Source organism: Leucoraja erinacea, chromosome 28, assembly GCF_028641065.1.
Source record: "Leucoraja erinacea ecotype New England chromosome 28, Leri_hhj_1, whole genome shotgun sequence".
Lineage (NCBI taxonomy): Eukaryota > Metazoa > Chordata > Chondrichthyes > Rajiformes > Rajidae > Leucoraja > Leucoraja erinaceus.
The window spans coordinates 3,699,094-3,704,824 of NC_073404.1; positions in this window are offsets into that span (position 1 = coordinate 3,699,094).

The following is a 5,731-nucleotide window of genomic DNA, read 5'->3' on the forward strand; positions in this document are numbered from 1 at the left end:
CTCTTCTAATTCCCGTAAACTATTTGGGGGCCTGTAGTGGACGTTGCATAAGAGATGTGTTTGTCATTCAGGAGCAGTAGAAATAGCCTGGTGTGAAGACTATGGAGCAGAGCAAGGGGAGACAGAAAGTTCAAGTGGAGCTGGTGGACTTGGCTCACAACCAACGTCCGACCTGTGTCCATGCAGGATAATGTGTTCTGACCTGTCAGACCAGTGCCACACTAATCATACGGCTTCCCTGATGAGGCCAATTAGCTTCTTGTTGTGCCAGATTGTGCCCAGCATTTCATTGAAGCCGGAAGCTGGGAAAGTAAACAGCACGGTGGTGCAGCGGTAGAGTTGCTGCCTCACAGCGCCAGAGACCCAGGTTCGATCCTGACCACGGGTGCTGTCTATATAGAGTCTGTACGTTCTCCCCGTGACCCGCGTGGGTTTTCTCCGGGTGCTCCGGTTTCCTCCCACACTCCAAAGACGTGCAGGTTTGTCTCCGACCACCGGCCTGCGACCTATAACATCCTGAAGCCGCGGTCTCCGGTAATAAAGTGTCCAATTCTGGAACCCCAAGCGTCCCTCGAGTGTGAAGGATCGTGCTAGAGTGCAGGGAACGCTGGTCAGCACGGACTTGGTGGGCCGAAGGGCCTGTTTCTACGCTATATATCTCATCTAAACTAAACTAATTGGGTTGGGGTTGCAGCAAGCAGCTATCTGTTTAAAATGTTTCTCTGCAGAGCTACTTGTTATTTAGAGATACAGCAGGGAAACAGGCCCTTCGACCCACCGAGTCCACACTGACCTGTGATTCCCCGCATATTAACACTGCCCTACACACACTAGGGACAATTTAACATTTATACCAAGTCAATTAACCTACAAACCTGTACGTCTTTGGAGCGTGGGAGGAAACCGGAGCACCCGGAGAAAACCCACACAGGTCACGTGGGGGAAGGGACAAACTCCGTAGTCAGGATCGAACCCGGGTCTCCGGCGCTGTGAGGCAGCAACTATACCGCTGCGCCACCGTGCCGCTTTCTAAACTACCGTGCCTTGAAACTATAAACTAATTGGGGTTTGGGTTGGGGTTTGCAGCAAGCAGCTATCTATTTCAAATATTTCTCGGCAGAGCTACTTGTGGGCAATTAAACTGTAAATCAAAATGGGAAGCTCCCACAACAAGTACCTCTTCGAACGCTGGTACAGTCATTATAAAACGATTGGGGTTTGCTGCTTATCACGGCCTTTTGTGCACAAGCACTGTCTCAGCTTAAGGTGAAACTCGAGAATGTTTGTTGCATTCCTGAACTGAATTCTTAAGTCTCTTGCCTAGACTGACTTTAATGTTTCTGGACTATTGCCTGATTAAACACCTATCTCATTACACTGTTGCAGCAGAGGCCATGCACACCACATGATGCATTCAACCAGGGGTGGGGAACCTGCGGCCTACCATTCGGCTTGTAAACGCTAGAATTTAGAAGATTGAGGGGGGATCTTATAGAAACTTACAAAATTCTTAAGGAGTTGGACAGGCTAGATGCAGGAAGATTATTCCCGATGTTGGGGAAGTCCAGGACAAGGGGTCACAGTTTAAGGATAAGAAGGAAGTCTTTTAGGACCGAGATGAGAAAATAATTTTTTACACAGAGTGGTGAATCTGTGGAATTCTCTGCCACAGAAGGTAGTTAAGGCCAGTTCATTGGCTAGATTTAAGAGGGAGTTAGATGTGGCCCTTGTGGCTAAAGGGATCAGGGAGTATGGAGAGAAGGCAGGTACGGGATATTGATTTGGATGATCAGCCATGATCATATTGAATGTCGGTGCAGGCTCGAAGGGCCGAATGGCCTACTCCTGCACCTATTTTCTATGTTTCTATGTTTAAGGCCGCATGCGGCCTCTAGGCCATGAAGTGCGGCCTTTTGAATTAATCCAAATTATGTATAACAAATCCTTTTCTTTTTATTAATATGTTTTTGTTCGTCTTTTATTATTTTAATTTTTAATCTTAAAATAAACGTATTTAAAATACCAAAGAGTAAAAGAACATTCAACAAAATAATCCTCCCCGACTGACAGCCACAATTAAAACATTAGTAAGTCATGAGGGCTATTTTAACACCTGTTATGCCCATGATTTAGTTCTAATGCGATTCTAGAATGTATGTTAACTTCAAGAAGAAAAACTGCAGATGCTGGAAAATCGAAGGTAGACAAAAGTGCTGGAGAAACTCAGCGGGTGCAGCAGCATCTATGGAGCGAAGGAAATAGGCAACGTTTCGTCCCGAAACGTTGCCTATTTCCTTCGCTCCATAGATGCTGCTGCACCCGCTGAGTTTCTCCAGCACTTTTGTCTACCTTGTACGTTAACTTTGACAAGCCCTGAAAACGCTTTCTTGCTTTTCAACCGCTTATTGCTGTCAATCTACATTCTCCTACCTAACCCAAACCAAGACGCCCTTAAGGTCACAAATGACAGACACCCATCTAGAAGATCCGCTGAAACTGCGTACCTCCATGTTGCAACCAAATATTCAAATGCTTTCCCACAAAAAGCAGTCACAGCAAAGTCATTCAAAGGTTAATTAACAATTTTTTTTCATTTTCTTGAAGTTAGTACATAGTAGTTAGATTTTTACAAAACAATGTACATTTTGAAGCATTTCTAATTGAAGTTTCTTGGATGCGGCCTTATTAGATTACAGCTATCTTAATGAAGCATTGCAACATTGAAAAGGTTCCCCATCCCTGTATTAAATCCTGGACTAACATGGCAGAGCAGTGCCGTGGGAGTGCTGGACACTTACAGGGCTCACTTCATGCAAGTGGCATTTGTGATCATGGACCCTCAACCGAACTTGCCCATGCTGACCAAGATGTCCCTTGTCCATGCTGGCTTACGCTACTCCCACCTGCCCGCCCGCCTCTCTGGCCAAAACCCCCTAAACCTATCCTATCCATGTACCTGTCCACACGTCTTTTATCCACCTGCCTCAGTCTGAAGAGGGGTTCCCGACCCAAACATCACCTATCCATCTTCTCCAGTGTTAGACACAAAGTGCTGGAGTAACTCAGTGGGTCAGGCAGCATCTCTGAAGAAAAAGAATGGGTGGCGTTTCGGGTGGGGACACTTCATCCGACTCCGTTCTCAGTCCGAAGAAGGGTCCCGGCCCAGCAACATCACCCAATCTTTCTCTCCAGAGATGCTGCCTGGCCCGCTGAGTAACTCCAGCACATTTTGTAAAGCAGCATTTGCAGTTCCTTGTGTAGCCAACCACCTCCTCTGGCAACTCATTCTATAAACCCACCACCCTCTGAATGAAAAAATGACCCTCAGCTTTCCATTAAATGTTTCCCCGCTCACCTTAAACCCATGTCCTCTGGTTCTTGATATTTCCATCTTGTGAGCAAGGTTCTGACTGTCGAGTCTACTAATGTCTCTCATAATATTATAACTTCTCTCAGGTCACTCTTCAACTTATGGCATTCCAGAGAAAACAATTCAAATCATAGAGTCATACAGTGTTGAAACAGGCCCTTCGGCCCAACTTGTCTATGCTGACCAAAATGCTCCATCTATGCTGGTCCCACCTGCCCGCGTGTGGCCGATATCCCTCTAAACTTATCCTGTCCATGTAGTTACCCAAATCTCTTAGAACTGTTGCCACAGTCCCTGCCTCAACCAGCTCCTTCCATCCTCGGGGGAAAAAAGGTTCTGAATGTCTACCCTCTCTCCTCAAGATGCTGCCTGACCTACAGAGTACGTTAATGACTCTCTCTTTTTATTTGAGAATACCAGCTACTGCAGTATTTTGCATTTCGATTATAATATTACTTAAAATTGTAGTTACAATTTATTACAGAAAGCAATTGTTAACACATGGGACACATTAACACATACCTGATAGAAATATATATAAATTATGAGAGGCATAGATAGGGTCGACAGTCAGACCCTTTTTCCCCAGGGTGGAAATATCAAATGCTAGAGTAGCTTTAAGGTGAAAGGGACTAAGGAGGTGTGCGGAATACAGTTTTTACACAGAGGGTGGTGGGTGCCTGGAACGTGCTGCCGGGGGGGTGGAGGAGGCAGATATGATAGTGGCGTTTAAGAGATTTTTGGATGGGCCCATGAATATGCAGGGAATGGAGGGATATGGATCACATGCAGGCAGATAAGAGTTGGTCTTGGCATCATGTTGGGCACAGACATTGTGGGCTGAAGGGCCTGTTCCTGTTCTATTAATTACCCAATTTTGCTGAGTAAGGTTAAGAACGGGTAGAGCCACTGCCTCACAGCACCAGAGACCCCGGTTTGATCCTGACTACGGGTGCTGTCTGTGTGGAGTTTGTACGTTCTCCCTGCTCCGGTTTCCTCCCTCACTCCAAGGACGTACAGGTTTTGAGAATAATCAGCTTCTGCAAGTGTGTGGGGTAACATGGAACCAGTGTGAACGGGTGATCGATGGTCGGTGTGGACTCGGTGGGCTGAAGGGCCTGTCTCCATGCGGTTTCTCTCAACTAAACCAAACTGAAAACGGACCCTTTGTTCTACAGGCTCAGCCAGGAATACTCTGATAAAGTGACATCTGATGCACTTTTGTCTCTTCCCTTCTTGACACGCGTACTAATCAAGAATCCGTCAATCTCCACCTTAAAACTATCTATTGATTTGACCAAGTGTAAAGGCTAAAGACTGCGTAAGGCACCATCGCAAGTGTAGAGGAGTCTGGACCTCTAGAACCGCTGTATCTCTAAACTAAACCAGATGAGTTTGTAAAAACATTTGAAGTCTTTGAATCAGATACTGCACACATCTTAATCTTGTGTTTGCCGTCACGGAGCAGCGAGGAGCACAGAACCTCACAGTTAAAAACCATCGATGATTATTTACTGAGTTCGCCGACAGGTCTGTGCTTGGAAACTGGCCAGGGGGGATATGTTGGAGCAGGGTCTGTGGGAGGTCTCCTCAACCCAGCAGGTTCAGAGGCAGCACAGTGGCGCAGCGGTAGAGCTGCTGCCTCACAGACCCGAACTTTGATCCTGACGATGGACGCTGTCTGTACGGAGTTTGCACGTTCTCCCTGTGACCGCGTGGGTTTTCACTGACATCTTCGGTTTCCTGCAGGTTTGTGGGTCGATTGGCTTGGTATAAATGTAAACTGTCTCCAGTGTGTGTAGGGTAGTGTTAATGTGCGGGGATTGCTGGTCGGTGCGGGCCGAAGGGCCTGTTTCCGCACTGTCTCTACGAAAAGAAACCCAACATAAACCATGTGGAGGTTTCACTAAATATGGTGGTCTATGTAAATTGAGCGTTGTGCTGTATTTGTTTAAATGCTGCAACACTACTACTGATGGAAGGAGTGGCTCTTATTTCTTAGGGTTAATGGCATCAGGGGATATGGGGAGAAAGCAGGAACGGGGTACTGATTCTGGATGATCAGCCATGATCACATTGAATGGCGGTGTTGGCTCAAGGGGCCGAATGGCCTACTCCTGCACGTATTGTCTATGTTTCTGTGAGTAGCCAACTGGTGTCAGTATTGGGGGGGGGGGGGGGGGGGGGGGGGGGGGGTAATGAGAGCCACAGAAACTAATGGTCACCATTCTTGGCAACGTTTGCCTACAGGTTCACTATGATTGTCATCACTCACTGATTCTTGATCCTGAGAATGCAGTAAAGTTGGGTTCTTTAGATTTTAGACATTAGACGTGGAAACAGGCCCTTCGGCCCACCGAG